The 22036-nt window shown below is 44.9% G+C and overlaps 1 protein-coding gene across 29 annotated transcripts in view; it reads right to left on the bottom strand.

The window, feature by feature from the left end:
- Positions 1-22036, bottom strand: part of NRXN3 (neurexin 3) — a 1697203-nt gene that overhangs the window by 1646152 nt on the left and 29015 nt on the right. The window contains exon 1 of one of the 29 annotated variants that reach the window (XM_030804189.1): positions 5010-5033. The exons of the other annotated variants lie outside the window; for them this stretch is intronic. The gene's annotated coding sequence lies outside the window, so the exon portion shown is untranslated. Of the gene's footprint in view, positions 1-5009; positions 5034-22036 lie in introns of those variants that run through there. 29 annotated transcript variants of the gene reach the window in all.

The raw sequence follows: 22036 nt of genomic DNA on the forward strand, positions 1-22036 counted from the left end.
CATTTCTATGTCCTGTCTCTTCCTAACCCTCCTTGCTAACCTGACCAAAGCTATATGGCACCCTAATCTCTTCACTCACGGTCTATCACCCCTCCCATACTCCATTCTCTTCACTTCTTACCTAGAAGAGGCTTCATAGTCAATCATTCCCTCATCCCCTGAACTTCCACCACCCCACCAGTTCTCTGTCTTGAGGAATCTAAGCAACCACTTCCCCTGCTCCTGAGCAACAGATAGGTACTAGAAACCAAAACCCTATCTATGCCAACAAATGCAACTACAGTATGGTTCTGTCACTCTCAACCTCAGCTACTTAGCAATCCTTCAACTTTTCCCCAATATGCTCCCTTCTCCAGTTCTTCCAAGCCCTTTTCCCATTCCTCATTCAGATGCCACAGGGGCTCCTTTTTTACTGAAAAAAAAAATTGAGGTTTTTAGTCATGAAGGCCTGTGCTTCTCTCCCCTCTGGCTACTCACTTTCTCTCCTACCTACCTTCTCTACTTCCCTTCTCAATGAAAAATGGTCCCTTTAAAACTGACTTCTCCCCAGTGCTCTTTCTCCAAGCTCTGCCACCTCCTGGGGACCCTGTTCTATTAACACTTTCTCAAACCTCTATAGGCTCCCCACTCACCCCTTGCCCCCAGCAGCATGCCAGTTACCTTAAAAGAAAATGGGACTCTTCCCTCTTCCTTCGCCTTGAAGATATTCTCTGTAATCCTTTTCTCCATCAAAACTCATCATCTCCATTTCTCCCTTTCTATCCTCATCCTCTGCATTCCGGCTTCTGCCCCCACATGTCCCTGACTCACACAGCTCTCCCCAAAGTTACCAGTGGCTTCCAAAATACCAAACGAGAGCTTCTTCTCAGTTCCCACCTCCCAGGCCTTCCTGCTGCATCTGCTGCTTTCGGGCCCCCTTCCTGGCATGTTCGGGTGCTTCCCCCTCCTCCCTCTCTGCACACCTTTGAAAGTCATCTCAGGTGCTCCTTTTCTCCCCACCACCCTTCAGATGTCAGGGTCCCTGGAGCTCCATCTCCAGATCTCTTCACAAACTACCCACTCTCCCTGACCCTCTCAGTCCTGGATGCCCCCCAGACAACTCAGACATACTCTGACTACAATCAAACTCATTGCTTTCCTCCTCCACATCCTCTCTTAACTGTTCCTTCTGAATTTATCTTCCTTAGTATTCTCATCCACTCAATAGGCCCAGCTAGCAACCTGGGCATTATCCCACGCTCTTCATCTCCTCTCTCTCTCACACTCTCACATCCAATCAATTTTCTTATGTTCTGATGCTATCTCCTCAATATCCCACCTTTCCTTCTCTCTCCTATTCTCTTTCTATACCCCTCTTCCCTTCTACCCTCCATCCCCATCCACCTCAGTAACTCAGTTCAAACAGGTCTTCATCAGTTGGATTATTTCAAAAGCCTAATAGCTGATCTTTGTACTTCCAATCTCTCCCTCCTTCCAACTCTCCTAATGTACTGCTTCCAAGCCAGAATTAACTTTCTAAAACTCACATTTAAACAGATCACTCCCAGGCTTCTAAAGAAGCTCCTTGCTGCCAATAGGAAAGAGTCCAAGCTCCTTAGATTCAGATTCTAGGAACAAATAACATTTTTTAAAGCTCACCAGATACCCAGCACTGTGCTCATCTTATCCTTGCATAAATCCACTGATGTATTATTACTTCCACTTTAGAGATGGGGAAAATTAAGACGTCAAGTCTAAGTCACTTGGTCAAGGTTACACGGCTAAGAGGCAGGGCCAAGATGAAACCCAAGCCTTCTAACTTGGATCAGGGTGCTTTCCACTGAGTCCTTTATTGGTCAGCCTTTGAGATTAATAATTTGGACTTGAGCTACATGGTCGTCTGTGTTTATCTGATGAGGTTTCTCAACAGTGGCCTTTTTCAAATTTCTCACCCTATTCAATGTCTCCTGGAAACCAAAATCTCAGTGGACCTCACTTTAAGAGGTCTAATTTTCCAATCCTACTAACCTTAAATTTAACATCGGGTTAAAACCTCAGCATCAGATGTCACATAAAATTTCCAGTGATTCTCCCCATCCCCTGGAAATAGTCACCCCGTATATTGGACAGGAATTGTTGGGGGCTGAACTATATCCCCCCTCCCACCCAAATTCCTAATCCCAGTACCTAATGTGACTGTATTTAGAGTTAGATTATTTAAAGAGCTAATTAAGTTAAAATGAGGTTCTTAGGGCGGGCCCTAATCCAGTCTAACTGGTGTCCTTATAACAAGTGGTAACTTGGACACAGATACACGCAGAGGGAAAGCAATGTAATGACACGGAGAGAATACAGCCATCTGCCCAACAAGGAGAGAGGCCTCAGAAGAAGCCAGTCCTGCCAACACCTTGGACTTCAACCTCTAGAACTGTGAGAAGATAAACTTCAGCTGTTTAAGCCACCCAGTCCATAGTAGTTTGCTATGGCAGCCCTCAAACCAATACAGAAGGGCTCTACTTCAGAAATCCTCAAGCATTAAAGGAAACTCTCACAGCTTAGGTACCCCAGCACTTCTGACTCTTCCAATCCCAAAGGTAAGAAAAAGAAATGAGGGAAGGTAGAGAATTTGAAAAGCCAAGGAAGGCCCTGCCTTACAGATGCTACGAATTAGAATTGTGATGCAATTTCATTTTTCTAAGCAACTGATTGAGGACTCCTGGGGCCTTTGATATTGCTTTATTCTAGAAGGATTAAGTTCTTAGAGAGAATTAATATCCCAGAAAATGGAGATGCTTTCTAACCAGGACTGGGGGTCTACCCTGTGGCACCTGGCCAGGTTTCCAGACTTATAGATGTCATGGGGAAATAAAATTTGATTCCCCCCCGCCACCGCCCCGCAAAAAAGAATGTGCCTAATAAGGACATAAGATTAATTTTTTATTTCATCAAGTAAAGACTTAAAAAAAAGAGAGAGAGAGAGATAGGGTCTTTCTTTGTTGCCCAGGCTGGAGTACAGTGGCATGAGCATGGCTTACTGCAGCCTCAATTCCTAGGCTCAAGCAATCCTTCCACCTCAGCCTCCCAAATAGCTAAGACTACAAGTGTGCACCACCATGCCTAGGTAACTTTTTTTTTCTGTAGAGACAGGGTCTTGCTATGTTGCCCAGGCTGGTTTTGAACACTGGACCTCAAATAAAGGCCTTTTTATAAAACAACAAACTACAAACCAGTTAAAAAAAATCACGTAAGTATATTATATACACATACATATATGAACATGGATAAATCTTTAAAAATGTTGAAGAAAGGAAAACAGCAAGATGCAGAATATGTGATGACACTGTTTATACACATTAAGAGAATGCTATTTAAGCCAGATGTGGGGGCTTATGCCTGTAATCCCAGCACTTTGGTAGGCTAAGGCAAGCAGATTACTTGAGGTCAGGAATTCAAGACTGGCCTGGTCAACATGGTGAAACCCTGTCTCTACTAAAAATACAAAACTTAGCCAGGCATGGTGGTACACGCCTGTAATCCCAGCTACTTGGGAGGCTGAGGCAGAAGAATCGCTTGAACCTAGGAGGTGGAGTTTGCAGTGAGCCAAGATCGCACCACTGCACTCCAGCCCGAGCAATAGAGCGAGGCTCCATCTCAAAGAAAAAAAAAAATACTACTTATACACAAGAGAATACTCATGCACAATACCATACCACAATACAATACCATTTGGACTTGTAAATGTACGAAAAAGCATGAATAATATTTCTAGAAGGATGCAGGTCAATATCATGATTATTCTTCTCTTTAAAATAGAGTTTCTCAACCTGAGTGCTATTAACATTTGGGACTAGATAATTCCTTGTTGCAGGCTCTCCTTGCATTGTTGGATGATTGGCAACATTCCTGGCCTCTACCTACTAGATGACAGTAGCACCCCCAAAACTGTCCTGGTTGAGAACCACTGCTCTCAGCAAAAAGAGAAGATAATGTAAGTGAGAAGATGGTTAACAATAATTTGTAAATCTATATTTGTAATATTTTTGTTCTTAAAAAATATTGAAAGAAAATATGTGTCAATTGTTCATTTGAGTGATAGAAATATGAGAGTTTGCTATTTTTCTGAGTCTCATACATTTATAAAATAAAAACTACCATCTATGAGAACTATAATTTCGTGTATTAAAAGGGTAATTTTTAAATCAAACAAGCAGAAAGGCTAGACTAAGATGAGGTGTTGTGGACTGAGAAAGACATGTTGAAGTCTTAACATCTGGTACCTGTGAATGTGACTTTATTTGAATACAGGGTCTTTATAGATGTCATCAAGTCAAGATGAGGTCATACCGGAGTAGGTTGGGCTGCAAATCTAATCCCTAGTGTCCTTGAGGGATAGAGAGATGTGGACACAGAGACACAGGGAAGACGACCATGTGATGATGGAAGTGGCGACTGGAGTGGGGCCACTACAAGCCAAGGAAGGCCAAGGATTGCCGGTAACACCAGAAGCCGGGAAGAGGCGAGGAAGGAATCTTCCCTAGAGCCTTCAGAGGGAGCGTGGCCCTGCCAACACCTTGGTTTCAGACTTCTGGCCTCCAGAACTATGAGCTAATAAATTTTTGTTGTCTTAAGCCACCTAGTTGCTGGTACTTTGTTAGAGCTGTCCCAGGAAACTAGTGCATAAAGCTATGCTCCTTTTCAAACTCACTGCATTGCTGAGGAGGTCTTCATTCTCCTACCAACCAGTGAAAACATTGTCTCAAGCCAACTTGCCTTTGCCAGCCACAGGGAAGCTCAGGGACTCTGGCCAGCTAGAGAACAAGGAACCCTGTAGCTTCCCCACTGTTGGGGCTGTGTTGTGTAGTGGTAGAACAAGATGGGAAAAGAGCAGCATTCACAGCAGAGCTGACACTGGTTCTGTGAGCTTTGCCAAGTGGAACCTCAGTTTACTCATCTGAGCAATGGAACAAAAAGAACAAGCCACAGAGACATCTGGAGGACAAAATGAGATCACATATATGAAAAGGACTTACAAATGCAAACTATCATCGGTACCAAGCTGTCATTTCACACCTGGACCAAAGAAAAGACAATTAGGCCCCAGAAAACACAATTAACTTGATACCTTTAGGAAGAAAAAAAAATCTGTCTTTGAATATAATTACCTTTATACTTGCTTGGGAAATCTCTATCCAGTCTCAAGAGGGTTAAAAATGAGGAAGGGAGACAGATACACACTGAAAAATGGCAGCAAAAATAAAACCATTAAAGTTTTTATACCATGCTCCCTAAAAATTTTTAACAAAACTTTCTCCTCTGTTTCCTCTTTGACTGGTCATCTTGGCAGGGAACTCCCCATGTATCATTACATACAGAGCAGTTTGTCAAACACCAGGCTGAGTTTTTATTATCTGGAGCTATGGCACCCAGACCAAGCCCTGGGAGGGACGCCCTTAGGAAGGAAGAAGCAGGAACGGGGTCAAAGTTCAGAACCCAGAACAGATGTGGGAGATCCCAACAGTGGCCACCTAGGTGCACAAAACCCCCAGCACAAACGAACCCCTGCCCCCCCGCCCCCCGCCCCCGCCCCCGCTCCCGCAGCACCAACGAAACCCCCCAGCACAAAAGAAACCCCCCAGCACAAACAAAACCTCCCAGCACAAATGAACCCCTGCCCCCGCCCCCTACAGCACAAACGAAACCCTGCCCCCGCCCCCCACAGCACAAACGAAACCCCCCAGCACAAATGAAACTTCCCAGCACCAACAAAGCAGCGGCAGGAAACAGCTGTGGACAAGGGTGCTTCCTAGTCTATTTCCCCAGTTCCGACAGAGCTCCAGTTGAATTTTTCTTCTCATTATAAAGACCTCCAGAACGCAATTTCCACGACCTTTGTTGCCTTCTCTATTTCCAGCATTTAACCACTCTGAATGCCAGAAAGTTCTTTCTGGGATCTAACAAATCTTTCAAGCTGGAGGCCATGCCGCCTCCTCTTGCTTTGTGCCCTGTTTGGGAGCCTGTCTGGTAATAGCCTCCCCTTCCAGATTTGAGCTCGTCCTGTTCATGAAGATTGATGGAGCTTCCTGCTGAAAGGAGCCTTTAGACATGAAGCAACCCTTCCTTGCACTGATGAGGGAGCAGGGACCCAGAAGCTGAAACACTGGTCCATCCCACAGGCCTCCTCTCTCCTCCACAGAGCTGATGCTCCAAAAACGTTTTACTCCTTTTTAGAAATACATAAAAATATCTCATCTACAGGGTTGGGGGGAGAGGACCAGAGTGGGCTCGGGAACAGGATCAGCAACAGGGTCTGGACGGTATCCCCATCCGCCCCCATCTCCAGTGGGTTTAGGCTTCTTTGAAAATACTAAGACGTGGCACAGTATTGACATTTGTAAAATACTTTAGAGTTTACAAAAGAGTACTCTTTCACATATTATCTCATTTAATCTTCAAAGTTTCCATTTAAAATGCACATGATCACCCCCACTTTACAGATGAAGAAAGAGTCCAACAGGTTAATGGTTTACTCAAGGTCAGATCAACTCTGAGAAGACAGCCCATACGGAACCCAGGCATTTGCCTTCAAATCTCATGCTCCGTGACCACGCAAGGCCCCCCACAGCAAAGAGTGCACTAGAGTCAGAGTCGAGAAATCAAGGTGTGAGCCCCAGCTCTGGCACCCCTTGCCATGTAAACACGGGGAAGCCACCGGCCTCCTGATGTTTGGTCTCTTCTAATGCAAGACAAGGAGGTTGGGCAAACAAGGACTTTGAAAGTCACTCCCACCTATGGAGGAGTGTGCCTCGTTCTGCCTTGTATTTTGTTTCAACACTTATTTTCTTTTTACTTATCGAATATCCACTTACTCTCTTTACCACCCTCTTTGTAGATTATCCACTAGACCAAAACATCATGACTAAGCATCCCGAGTGTGTCCGGCATGGAGGGACAATGATCAGCAAAGACAGAGGTAGCCCCTGCCCTTGTGGAGCTTTTAGCCTATCGGAAAAATCAGGAATTTTGGAAATTTCTGATTCCAGCCAGGAAAGATGTGAAACTGTGACTGTGACAAATGCCACCAAGGCACAATGTACCATGTCCGAACACAGTACTTAAAGAGCACTAGGAGGGGACTCCAGACCTCCCTGAAGAAGTTACTCTTGTGCAGAGATATGAAGGAAAGAGAAGAGGGGAAGGAAGAGCACCCCAGGCAGAAGAAATATCATGGACAAAGGCCCTGTGATAGGAACGAGCAAGGCAAGTGCAAGAGACTGAAAGGCCAGTGGGCTGGAACAGGGACAGGGAGGAAAGCATAGTAGGCAATAAGAATGCAGGGCTAGGAAGGGCCCAGACCAAGCCCAAAAGGCAAGGATAAAGGGTGTAGTCTTTATGCGAAGAGCAGTTGAAACCACTGGAAGGGTTTAGGAAGCTAGAGGTAAGGTAGAAGGGACCACAGGACCAGACACATCAGGGTATCCTTTGGTAATGAAGAGGGATCTGCTACTATAGGCCTGCCCCCAACAAACTCAGATAACATGCTCACATGAGCTGAGCAAATCCCACTTGCTTGGACACTGAGTTTCTGGTGAATAAACAAACAACAGTTCACTATAGCTGTCCCCGGGTCTGGAAAAATATGTTTTGCTCTCCCTCCCCTCTCGCTGTGTTTCAGCAAATGCCTCATTGCTCTCTGGGTGGCCTGGCCCTCCCCTATGAGGGTAGCCATGGAAGTGCACCACTGAGATCTCCTTCAAGAGGACATGCCACAGAAAGCAGAGTTGACAACAGCACAGCTACCACCTTTTGGATCCATCACTGCATTCACACTGCGGCCACTCCCCCAAAGCTGCTTCCAGCCAACAACCAAGCACATTGGAGTACTCATGCCAATCCATTCCCATCCAATTCAGGATTCCTCTAACAATCAACTCTTGCTTGGAGACTTCCCATCAGCCTGGCTGAGACTTTCTCAGAGCTGTGCTGCAGACGAGGCTCTTCCTACTCAATCTTTCCTTGCTGTGTCCTTTCACCGGAGTCAGGTGTGCATCAAAGTCTGAACACTCTCCCTCCTTCCTGCTCCCTTCCCTCTAATCCTACATAGGCATCTCCCTCAATAAGATTCTTGCATGTCTAATCAATCCTGTTTTGATGTCTGCTTCTTGGAGAACTCATCCTAATTCCCCTTCCATTCTCTTCCCCCCCATCTCAGATCAGTCTTCCTAAAAGGACTAAGATGATCCCCACTAACCTGGCCTGACTTCCACAGGGGTTCTCTGGGACTCAGGCAGCATATCCTGTCCTTTCTTATAGCATGCTGCCCAAGGCCTAGGCTTCCAGCCATCCTAAACTATCAAGAACTATTTGTTTCCAAGGAAAGCACTAGAGGAGTTTTGCCAAAGCTGTGGTTCCTCAAAATCAGCCAAATCAGGGAGCTCCTCAGAACAGGTTTTTAAGCCATGTCCATAAAACCCAGGTGCTTAGAGATGCTCTAAGTGGGTCTAACAAAAGGGAGGCCTAGTTGGCAGGCCCTGGAGACCCCCAAACCACACTTTAACCAGAAAAGCTCCACTTTTATCTTTTTTATCTCATTTTGTTTTGTTTTTGGTATTGAGATTCTATGTAAGATTTCATTTGACCAAAAAAAAGTTCCACTGCCAAAAGTGAAAATATATCTAATTGAAAAACTGCTACCAGGGGACTTTTTCTTTCTGGTAATGGCAGGCTATTACCATTAAAAACCACTAAAGGTCTGGATTAAAAAGCACAATGTATCTTCTTAAAATCACCAAAATGCTGATCAGATAGTAAGGAAAGACTAGTCTAAAAGTGAAAGGAAACAGGAATCCAGACAAGTATGAAAATCACTTTTGCCCTGAAGACATCTTGTGAGTCTGGCAAATTTGATCTTTATTTTGACAGCCTGGCAGGGCAAAAGAGAAAAAAAATCCACAACCAGAACCCACATGAAATGGGGAGAACAAAAGTAGACCCTCCTCACAATAAGCTGGGCCCCTAAGGGTGAGGATAAATCAGAAATTGACTAGTCCTCAAGAGAATCTACAGACTGGGCTTAAATCACTTGTTTTTGAGGAAGCCTCAAGCTGTTAATTTCATTTAAGGGCGGGGGCAAGATTTATAGTGCCCTCAAGTGTCTACCACAAAAATCAAATAAAATTGTTCTGTAGAGGAAGGCACCTTCATCATCTCAGGCTTAACTTATACTTATAAATCATTTTCATGTACAATGACCAGCATGCAATCAAAGATAACCAGACACACTGTGAAACCACCAGTGAGAACCATTAGAACTAACAGATATGAATGACCATCTCTCTCTCTCAGCTCTGAGACCCTATTCGTACAAGAAGTGTCTCCACTGAGTCACAGTAATCTAGTTAGTTGTGCTCGGAACACCACTCTGAGATCTGCCAGCTCCATCTATACTCTCCCTTCTAACAAAGTAGGAGGCTCCATTTGCTAGCCAAGAAGCTCCCATACTTTCTAAAGGAGACCCCCAGACCCTAAGCATATGATCCCAGAGTCAGCCTTATGCTTTCACTGTAGGGAGGAATTTCTACAGTTCCATCCCTATGGAAAGATAAAACCACTTATACCATGAAGACAACAGTGATTCCCCTTCAGGCAACCCCTACAACAGCATAGCCCCCCTTTTCCACTTTCTTCCTCCTCCCTAACAGTTCTGACCCTGCCTGCCCTCCCTCTTGATCAAGACTGCTTTCCTAATTAAAATAAACAAATGTCAGGAAGCAATTACTGCAGAGAAAGAGGCAGATGGTAGAATAGTGGCACTCTGGTATTGCATTAAGCAGTAACTTGCTATCTCTTCAAAGTTTCTGCACTTTAATTAAGCATCGTTATAGACAGGTTCAATGAGCTTTGGAGTGGGGTTTATCAAATTAGCTTCTCACAGGGCTGATGCTGTGTGATTGCAAGAGGTGTTCCTGATGCAAGGCTCAGCTGCCTGAGAGGGCCCAGGAGGGGAGCAAAGGGCAAGAAAGCCCAATTCCACTCCCTTGGCAGACCAAAGGAGGGGGTGAAACTCTACCCACAGTAGTGGGGGGGGGGGGTGAAACTCTACCCACAGTGGTGGGGAGGGTGAAACAGTAGAGAAAAACTAAGTGAACACTGAGGTAGGGATTCAGACATCCCCCAAGCTGAGTACCTGCTTTTTCCCTTCATCCCCCTTCTGTGTGTGCCACCCACAAGAGCCTAGCCCAAAAGAGAAAGACCAGACTCTAGGAGGTGGCAGGACAAAGAGTGAAATCGGACAGATCTCAATTCTAATTCTTCCTACAATCCAAATAACACTGGACAAACAATTTTTCTGTGCCTCAGGAGTTTTCCTCTTCATTTGCAAAATGGAAGTAATAACAGCTAACAATTTTTAAATACTTACTGTGTGCCAGGCACCATTCTAAGCACTTTATGTGTCTAATTCATTTAATTCTTCTCTCTGGAATACTATAAGGTAGGTATGATCATTACCCCATTTAACAGATGAGAGGCTGGAGGCACTGGGAGAATAAACCTGCCCAAAGCCACACAGCTGGTAAGTGGTGGAGCCAAAACTCTAACCAGGCAGCCTGGATCTACAGCACATGCTCCCTTGTGGTCACAAAACACCACAAAGCAAATTAAAAAAATGATTTGCTCGACAATAAAATCAGATTTACCACGGCTGCTTGCAACATAGATAAATCTTTAAAATGTTATGCTGAGCAAAACAAGACAGAAGTCCATTTACATAAAATTCCAGAAACAGAGAAGTCCATAAATAATGACAAATACACATCCGTGGTTGCCTGGGGCCAGGGGTGGGGACAGGGACCGACCACCAAGAGGCACAGAAAAACTTTTTGGAGGTGATGAAGATGTTATCTATCTTGACTATGGTGTTTGTTACACAGGTGTATACACTTGCCAGTACTCGAACTGTACACTTAGAAAATTGAGGTACTTTATTGTACATGGCTTACACCTCAAACAAATTTTTGGAAACCTACTTACTAAATGAATGAACACAGAAATATAAATGGCAGTGTTATGGTCTGAATGCTCACATTCCCCCACCTAAGTTTATATGTTGAAACCATCCCCAGTGTGATAATAAGAGGTGGAGCCTTTGGGAGGTGATTGGGTCACGAGGGTGGAGCCTTCATGAATGGGATTAGTGCCCTTACAGCAGAGGCCAGAGGAAGCTTATTTATCCCTTCTGGCCCTTCTGCCGTGTGAGCACACATTGAAGACACCACCTAGAAGAACTGGCCCTCACCAGACACTGAATCTGCTGGCAACTTGATCCTGGATTTCCCACTCTCCAGAACCATGAGTAAAAAATGTCTGTCATTTCTAAATTACCCAATAGAAGGTATTTTGCTATAGCAGCCTAAATGGACTAAGACAGGCAGTGATCCTTGTGTGGTGGGATTCATTCATTCAATAAATATTTATTAAGCACTTACTATGTGTCAGGCAATGTTCTAGGTGCTGGTGACACATCAGTGTAAACAGATTAAAATACTTGCCTTTGTGGCTCTTAAATTCTAGTGGAGAGAGACAGATAATAGGCAAATACATAAATATAACAAATAGTATGCCCAATGGTGACAAGTACGCAGGAAAAAATAATAAAGTGGAGAAGAAGGAATTAAGAGTGCTGAGGCAGAGGACTGCAATTTAAAACAAAGGGTTCAGGGAAAGCCCCCTTCTCAGCAAGGTACATGATATGGTTTGGCTGTGTCCTCACCCAAATCACATCTCAAATTATAATCCCCATCATCTCCACATGTTGAGGGAGGGTCCAGGTGGGAGGTGACTAGATCATGAGGGTGGCTCCCCTATGCTGTTCTCGTGGTAGTGAGTTCTCACAAGATCTGATGGGTTTATAAGGCAGTTTTCCCTGCTCTTGCTAGCTCTCTCTCACCTGATGCCATGTAAAATGTGCCTCTTCCCCTTCTGCCACGATTGTAAGTTTTCTGAGGCCTCCTCAGCCATGCCGAACTGTAAGTCAATTAAACTTCTTTTCTTTATAAATTACCTGTTCTCAGACATGTCTTTATAGCAGTGTGAGAACAGACTAATATAACACATGAGCAGATAGGAAGACGGACGAGGTAATCGCACCGGCCCTGAGAGCAGACCTGTCCAGCCTCTGTGTTCTCCTTCAGCCCTGCTCCACAGTCCTCCACCCCTGGCTGCCCTCTCCTTTACCTCAGGTTCTCCATGCTCTTCCTGTTTCACCTGCCTCTTCTTCCCACAGCTGGCACAGTCCTGCCCACCAAGGTCTCAGGCTCCCCTCACACCTCCAGCCACATCTCCCAAGCAAGCCTTCACACCTTGCTGCACACCACCTGCTCAGTTTAAAACATCTTGTCACCTCCCAGGTGCAGACTCACCTCCTTCAGACAAGCTTCAAGAAAACAAAACCAACCTGCTGGGGACAAGCCTTGGAAGGTCTGTGTGGCCAAGACACTGATTTTATCTCAAGTGAGATGATGAGTGTCGAGGCCCAGAAGTTCAGGTAACCATCAATATTAGTGATCATCTACTACAGGAGATAATGGGATTATAAAGCTTAGAAAAACAGGGCCCCAACCATCATGGGGACACATATGCAAACTACAAATTAAATAGCACATAATGGCTGTATTAGTGGAAATCATCATAACAATACAGTACTTGCTGTGAGCTTACCATGTGCTGAGAGTTGGACCCGGCACTTAGTACACACACTGCCATATAATCCTCATATAGCCTCATCAAGTAGGTAACCTACTCCAATCTTACAGATGAGGCTCAGAGAGGTTAAGTAACTTGCTCAGAGTCACGGAGCTTGGAGGTGGCCAAATCAGAATTAGAATTATGTCTGTCCCACTCCAGAGGCTCCAGCCTCATCACTGTAATAAAATACACATGGGCATAGAAGTAGCTCAGGGAAAGAAGTGTTATCTGTGTCCACTGGTATAGGGATGGCCTCAGATAGGAGGGATTTGATCTGAATTTTAAAATATGAATAACCGATTTGAAGGATTATAAGGGGGAGGAGAGGTGGGAAGGAAGAGTGAAGAAGGATAATCCAGGGACAAAAGGAAACACAAGGAGAAACACAATGGTATTGAACAATGGCAAACTGTTGAGTTTTATTGGAGGCACAGTGTCAAGGGCAGGAGGATAGAGAACTTGAGCTTGGAGAGGTCAACAGTGTCCAGTTTTGAAAGGCCTCTAGGTCAAGCTAAGGATATATATTTATTTTATTTAATAAGGCACACACTAACAAAGCACACAGTAAGTACTACATAAGTAGTATTTACTATGTGCTAAGCACGTTTTTAAGCATATCACAAATATTAACTCATTGAATCCTTCTAACACCCTACAAATTATGTATTAATATTATTGCCCATTTTATAGGTGAGAAAATTGAAGAACAGAAAGATTATATAACCTATCTATGCTAACTCAGCAAGTAGAAGAAATTCAAACCCAGGCAGTCTGACTCCAGAACCCAGGCTTTTAGCCACTTCCTAGGCTATATTAACGAGATTTTACAGGCAAGGCAGTATTTCACACAAGGAATGCTGTGCTTAGTTTTATTTCCTTAAGATTTCTACCACCATATGTCAGAAAAAAATAAAATGGAAGAAAAAAAGAATGGGTGGTAGGAAGACCCCCCAAGAAGGCACCAAAGTGTTCTGTTGAAAGCTGATAATGGCCCAGTAGCAAGAAAGACACAGAGGAACAAGTGGAGTTCAAAGATATTTTAAAAGAAGAAACAAAAGGGCGTGATGACTAATGTGGTGGGGAAAGAGGGATATTGAAGTTGGCTTCCACCTTTCCAGCTCAGATTCCTGGATAGATGGAGATGCTACCCACTCAGATACGCAGGAAATGATGACACGCAGACTTGGGTGTGTTAAGTCTAATTCTCAACTTACTATGGATTCTCAATTGTAAGAACAAGTAGGAGTTGCCTGTATAGCTCTGAAGCCAACAATGTTAGTTTTGCAGCTGTCAATCCTGATGTGCCTATGGGTGGAGAGGACCAGAAGCCAGGTAATACAAGGTATATGAGAGAGTTCAAGGCTAGAGGTATCAACTGGGGAGTCATCCACCCTTGAACAGTAGTGAAAAGCATAGGATTAGAAGAGATATCATAGAGAGAAAAGGTAGTGTGCACAGGAAGAAGGTGGGTGGCAGGGCTCTGGAGAAAGACATTTAAGGGTCATATAAAAGAAACAAACCAAAAAGAATGGGTGGGTTTTCATAGACTTTAAGAAACAAACACACCCTGTAGATCTGTGGCTAGGTAATATTCCTTAGAAAGTCCAATGTGGGGAGGCCGGGTGCGGTGGTTCACACCTGTAATCCCAGCACTTTGGGAGGCCAAGATGGGCTGATCACTTGAGGTCAGGAGTTCAAGACCAGCCTGGCCAACATAGTGAAACACCTTCTCTACTAAAATACAAAAATTAGCCGGGCATGGTGCTGCACACCTGTAATCACAGGTACTGAGGAGGCTGAGGCAGAAGAATCACTTGAACCCAGGAGGTAGAAGTTGCAGTGAGCCAAGATCTCACCACTGCGCTCCCGCCTGGGCAGCAGAGCAAGACTCCATCTCAAAAAAAACAAACAAACAAAAAAGAATGTCCGATGGTAAAATAGGAAAAGAAGCCTGGAGGCCAACTCACTGTGTAACCTTGGACAAGTTGCTCACCACCCACTTTGAGCCACAGTATGGACTCCATAATCTCCAACATCCCTGCCAGTTATGAAACGGGACCATGAAGTGACCTCAAGATGGGTCTGTGTAACCACCCTGAGAACATTCAGGACAGTGACTCCGGGGAAGGAGTGCAGGCGGTAGTCCTGCCAGCTGCCCTACCAACCAAGGAGGCCACTAGTTAAGCAATGGGAGCAATCTCATCTCAGCCTTTCGCTCTTTTTTTTCTCTCTTGGGCTCTCTAGGCCTTTGTTCCTCTTTACTTACAGAGAGAGAAGCATTCTTCTCAGGGCACAAGAGAGAGTTTCTTCCCCACTCAGGTCACCCTCCTCTGGGCAGACTACAAGAGGAGAAACCTGGCGTTCCTGGGGTATGAGTGATCCAAGCAGAGTGTGGAAACCCCCTGCATGGCTGTTTTCCAAGAAAACATGAACACCAATACTGTGTCTGAACACTCTGCATTGAGAGAAGCTCCCCTTAGTCCACTTCACAGGAATGGTGTGAGCACCTGGGAAAAGCAGTCATGAAAAGGTTTTGGAAGACAAGTTTCATTTTACATAGAGAAACTCCTCCATGGTGTCAGACGACAAAAGTGAGCCTCTGCTGGGTACTTTACAAAACAAAAAGACAGGGCATCTCCACTTTTGTGCCCCACAGGTACCGCAAATATAATATGCCCCAACCTGGATTCAACAACCTCCCAGCAGCCTCCACATTTGCTTTGTGATCTGGTTTCTTGGCCTCATCAAATGGTACCCACAACCTCCCAATTGCTCAATACAAACTCTTCCCTCTGCCTGCCTACCCCTTTCTATCCTCACTGCCACTTAACTCCATCACTATCTCTTACATGAATTGTTGACCCAGACTCCTCACTTATCTCCTTGCATTCAGCCCTGGTCCTCTCTCACCCATTCCCACACTGGAGCCAAAGTGGTCTTGGCACAATTTCAGTTCAAGCACACAACTCCTTTCCTGAGAGCTCTTCAGTGACTCTTGGTGGCTCTCAACATGGAGTCCAAACTCTGGCCTGGGAGGCGAGGCCCTTTCCCAGCTGTCTGCCACCTCTTTAGATGCATCCCTCTCGTCCTGCAGCTGGCTATTCCCTCCGCAATCTTTGTCTCTAGTGCACCCTGCTGTCCCTCCACCTCTGCACAGCCTGTTCCCTCTACCTGGAATACTCCTCTTTACCCTCTTGGCCTAAGCCAAGCCACAATCAACTTTTTGATCTTTCACCTCAGTTCCTTCAGGAAGCCCAATCCTACTACTCAAAGAGTTAAATAATCATCTTTCATTCAAACTCTACCCAAGCAATGTGTAAGTACTTCAACAACATCCAAGTATGCTGTGCATCATCTCAGCCAATCTGAAAAGACTCAACACATGACATATGGTGCCATGCCAGTGGTACTCTGGGATGGGAAGGAAAAATAAAGATGCTTGCATGGGCAAGTGACTTAATCCCCCCAGACCTCCATTTCCTCATCAGTAGGTAAGGGGATTGGCATGGAATTCTGTCCCCGTGATACTTGTCATTATCAGAAATACTTAAACACATCCAATCAGTCCCCGCAATGAGATTTAGACATTAACCCTCTGGCATCCCCAACCCTTCAGTCTCCAAACACCAACTGCAGTGATCCCGAGATCCACTGGTACCTTGGGTGGCATGTTCAGCATGCCCTGTGGGCTGGGGCAGCTGGCACCTAAATAGGTTTCTCCTGCACTACCTGTGCCCCCATCAACACAAAGGGCAGAAGGTCAGAAAGAAAGCTACTCTTGGTCTCCGCACTTTGACTCTGGCCTCCTAGAAGCCCCTCCTATGAAATGGTCCTGTAAACTTCCAAAGAACTCCACAAACCTCAAAGAATGTGAAAAGGCTCCATCACCTACAAAGTCCTCAGTAGAATCTAAGTGACCCAAAACCCAGTTACTTACAGCTCTTTATTGCCATGTATGATATTTTAGAATTTATGCTAACATTTGTTTTGTGTAGGATTATAATAATAATACATGTACCTGTTAGAAATTTTTGAAAATACAAAAGAAAAGGCACAATTATGCCACTTATAAATGATTAACATTAACCCTTGTAGTCTTTTTTCTATGCACATATTATTTAATTTAGATTATAATGTACATAGTTTATAGCTTGATTTTTCCCTATGCCATTAAGTTATTTTGATGATTGCATAATATTTCATTACCACCATTAATTTAAGTAATTCCCCATCCTAAGAACTTGAGACATTTCAACTTTTTAAAAGTTTTCTCACAGTAACATTATAAATAAAACTGTGAGAAATATCCCTAAATATATTTTTATATACCTTTTTTCTTAGGGTGGAGATCTAGTGTTTCTGCATTATGCTGACAAAGGAAAAACCAAGAGGCAATTAAAGAAAAACAAACCAAGGTGGCAAACATATTTTTTCCTCACACCCCTGAAGAGCCCATTCATACCTGCTCATGCTCTTTCTTAGAAGTGGCCAAGGTTAAAACAAAAAAAAAAATGTCATTTTTTTAGGCCTATCTAATAGACCAGGCCTAGCAAAAATACACTATAAAGGGGCTGGAAAATGTTAATTCTTATACTCTGCAGGTGGGATGGTAATATGGCACAAACTTTAGAGAGAGGAACGATATTATTTTTAAATATAGAAAATGTAGAATTTAAATATTCAACAATAAGGAATAAAGTAAATTGTTACATCTCTGTAATGGAGTACTTTATACCTTTACAACCCTTTCAATAAAAGGTTAAAGAATACCTACTGGTACAGTAACAAGCTCACATTATAACACTAAAATCAGGAAAAAAATCAGACAACACAGTGTGTTTCTGTAAACAAATAAAAAAAGAAGTGTATACAATCTAATACACACACACATACACACACACCTGGAAGGATCTACACCAAAACGTCAACAACGGTATGTGGTAGGAAAATAGTGATTTTTTGCTTCTGTCTCTGTGCTTTTCTGACTTTTTAAAGTTTTCAGTATTAGTGTTTATCATTTGCATCACATAAAGTACTATGTATTAATAGTGGTAACAGAAAACCTTATCAGATTGGTGAAGGAAATAAAGCAACACTAACTGAGGTTTCTGAACACAGGTGGGTTGGTCCCATTTCCTGCTCCTCCTTTCTACCTCTCTACATGTGGCCACACTCATCATGGGACAGAAGAAAAACAACTAGAAAATGAGCCTGTGACATTTCCCACCCCGTTTTGAAACTGAGCCGAGCAGCTGAAAAAGACTAGGATCAAAGAAATACATCATACCTGGGAGCCAGTGCCAAATCCCAGACTACGCATCACTGATGTCTAACCCTGAAACAGTAGCAATGGGAGAATGCTTTACCTAGCTCCAAAATGCCAACGAGTAATTATTAGTAATATTGCTCCTGGGCCCCAGGGAGCCTCATCTCACATGGGAGTTGGGGGTGAAACAAAGGAGTTGCCCCCTCTCACAAACCAACCTGCCTTCAGCACACCTGGTGCTTCACATCTGCACAGTAACTCATAGCCCCAGGCCCCCAGGGCACATTCCCAGGGGAAAGCCTTCTCTATGGACACAAGTGTAAGAGGAAACATCTCATGTATAAAGAGAAAGGCATGGGGACTCAGATATGAGCCTTGACATGCCCATGTATTCAAAGAGCCAACAAGCCCCAACCCCAGCCAGAGAAGTAGAGGGGGATGGTAGCCCCGACCAGGCTGTGGTCCTGGATATCTGTCTCTACTTGATGGCTAGCTGTGTTGCTTTATTCTAGTGTTCTAATGGCTCTGCCCCTCTGTGTCCTCATCTGTAATACAGAAAATGCTAATTCTACCTATGGCATTGGGTTAGGATTATAAAACTAAAATAATACACATCACAAACCTGGATCTAGCACACAGTATTTGGAAATTGGTCCCCTTTTCCTATCTTGCCCTTGTCCCTGGAAAAGCGCAGGAACTCTTAACAGTTGGCAGGGACACTGTCCCCAACCCCAGCAACCAAGTTTTCCCTCGCAGGGTGTCAGTGAGGGGTTGGCCTTGATATGAGAGATCTGTTTAGCCCACCTGGCCAACACACATAGAACCAGAAAGCCCATCCCTGCCATTTATTTTTCCATCTAACAGATTTTTCACAGACCTAGGAGGGACTTTCAGGTGACCTAGCTGACCTCCTCCCATCCCCACATCCCTCGACTTTACAGCCCTGACAGGTGACCTTCGGGGAAGGCCCCCGGCAGCATGTCTGGTTACGGTAAGTCCAAGCACTTGACAAACGTCACATCATTTTACTCTTGACATCCCCAGAAACAGGTACAATAATGCTGCCACATCTTTAACCGATAGGAAATCCACAAAGTCCTTTTGCAGAGGCTGATCTAAATTTCATTTCACTTTTTGTTTTAAAAATTCTGTCAAATCCTCTCTGACTGCAGACAAGAACAGGTGTTCCCTTCGTTTTCAGGCCGGGTAATGGAGGCATGCTTGTCTCAAATTACCCAGCCTTTCGTTTCCCCCTCCTACTTCACCCAGGATGGCACTTGGCTCTCTGATCCTGGAAGGCATGCCGCAGCTCACCCATGGCAGCTCACCCATGGCAGCTATGGGAGTTTCTCCCTCCCCTGCTTTCATTCAGGGCTGCACCTGAACCAGCCACCCATTCTTCCCTCGGTTGAAGCCCTAGCCAGAAATAGACCTTAGATTCAATGGCCTTGGTCGCTGTAGCCAATTTCCGCCCTGGCGACTTTGCTCAGAGAGAGGATTTAAATGGTGCAAGCTCATCGCACTTTCCTCCTGCGGCCTCCGAGTCACACTTCAGACGCGTGTCATCAGAGAAGATGGAAGAACAGCATGTCGGAGAGGCTGACAGCATCACCACAGCTCTGTCTCTGCCCACTGCTCTGTCTCACCAGCTCGTGGTGGTGAGATTTCTCCTTTCTTCTCCACCTTCTGTCTCCAGCCCGAGACTTGTCAGCAGCCCCTTCGTGTAGCAAACATACGCAACGGGTTGACTTAAAAGGTCAATTGCGCAGATTTGTGTGTGTTCTCTCACTCTGACGTAGAAGTCCCATGCAAGCCAAGGGAGTACAACCAGTCCTCGATGCAGGCTCCCCCTGCTCCCACTCCCAGCTTCTCACTCCTTCACCACCGCCCCCAAGCCTGAACAGTGTCTACAGCCAAGGAAGGACAGAACGTGAACAGGCTGGGTGCGTCTCACCACCTTTTCTGCACCAGCTCGAGATCTGGACATGCATTTCCATCAAAGTTGCCCAGCAGAAGCCATCAGATCTGTAAGCCCCAGAGCAGCCAGATGGAGAAGATATGGGGTTGGGGGCCTGCCCTTTTGTAGAGATTGACCATAGAGTTCAAACAGCTTGACAGTGTGGAGAATTTAGGCTGTACAAAGTCAGGGAGCCTGTTTTGGCTACGATCTCGAGGAAGAAGTCATTCCTATTAATGAGGCACCTGTCCTAAAATGCAGTTCTCAAATCAGGGTCCAGAGTCTTCAGTGCCCTGAGAGATTCTTCCAGATGGTCAGCAGGCTGTCGCTTCCAATATTAATGTTGAAAAGATGGCAGTGTCAACACTTCTGCTTCCAGCATGACGTAACCATGGCCTTTCCTTGGGACATCTCTGAGAATCACGGAGTGTCACCCCGAGGAGGGACCTTCAGGAGCTCCAAATCCAGCCTCATTTCACGGATGAAGAAGCTGAGCCCTGGAACCAGGGAGAGGCCCCCCATAGCTCAAGAGACTGATACACAGTAGGGCCAGAACCTAGGTCCAGAAAATTATATCACACCACCTTAACGAAGTGCATGCCAAACCCCATGATCAAACAATAGATCTCCCACTGAAGTCTGGGGGAAGGTTCTTTGCATGACAAGGATGAGGGAAGTAGCTAGACCCAGGAATTTTGCCTGAGATATTGGAGAACCATTGTGATTAATCTGATTTAATCCATAAAGGATGTATTAAGCATATTTTTAATTATATAATAATTATATAATATCAAGTCAGTTCAGGATTTTCTCTTCTCATCCTGGGAGCTGCAAGATCTGTCTAGGACACCATACCATCACTTACCTCAGCATACTCTACAGCTATGGTTTTCAACCATGTGCATCAGAATCACCCGAAAGGCTTTTAAAAACACAACTTGCTGGGTCCCACCCCTAGAGTGTCAGATTCAGGAAGTCTGGGGTGGGGCCTGAGAATTTGCATTTCACACAAGTTCCCAGAAGACTCTGGGACCCCAGGTGACTTTGAGAACCATGTGCTGGAGTTCCAGCAAGACTGACGTCCGTTTCCATGAACCCCATCCCCCAAGTTGCACATTCACAACCAATGCACAGTTGCTCAGTCTCCTCCCACATCGGCAAGCTTATCTGAAGGTTCTGCCCAATTAAGACAACTCATTCATGCTGCAACATAATCTATTACCCCATTAACAGATGGTTGAAGATTTGGGTTGGCCTCCTTCCCAAGATCGCCTGCCATTGTGCTGTACCAAGTTCCCCCAAACCAGACAAAGCAGATGAACCAGCAAGGACTTTCCAACCACTACTCTGACAATAAACTATTCCTGAGATGCACCCCATTGCCCCAGCTTTACCAGAGATTGTCGAATGCTAGGAGCTGTCGCAATCTGGTGGGAGGGACCCTAAAGCAGCACTTACCCTTGGTCTTCTCCATTCATTCCCCTCTTCCAGGGCTTTGCTTCATTTCCAAAGCAGCTGGCACTCGCCTGCTGCAGGTACAAAGGTCTACAATATCCACTGCAGGAGGAGAGCCACTCCTACATAATGTATGGAGTTCCTCCCTGGCTCACGGCACGTTGGAATGCTTCCACCTCAGAAAAGGGCAAGGCAGCTGCTCGCATCAGCAGGTGTCTTCCAACACAACAGCCTTCAGGGCTCATCAAACCTCCTGGGAGACTGGTTTGTTCACTGGGGCACAGATAGAGCCAGGAAACAAAACCCAATTGAGGTTCCAGGCCCAGAGCACATTAACCAACCAAACAGCAGAGTGGGTTCATTGAGAGCTTGCCATGGGGTCAGAGAAGCCAGGAACCACATTATGCCAGTTCACCTGGAGCTAGTTGTGTGGCCCTGGGACAGTCAGTTAGGCTTTCAAAAACACCAATTTCCTTATCTGTAATATGGAGAAATATGATACCTACCTTACAGATCTGTTCACAAGAATAAAAAAATATACAGATGTGTATGTAATACTTGGCAGAGCACCCAGCACACAGTAAGTGCATAATAAATGTTAGAGGCTCTTATTATTGCTACTTTCGAGAAAAACCAGA

The sequence above is a fragment of the Nomascus leucogenys genome, chromosome 22a (assembly GCF_006542625.1).
Source record: "Nomascus leucogenys isolate Asia chromosome 22a, Asia_NLE_v1, whole genome shotgun sequence".
Lineage (NCBI taxonomy): Eukaryota > Metazoa > Chordata > Mammalia > Primates > Hylobatidae > Nomascus > Nomascus leucogenys.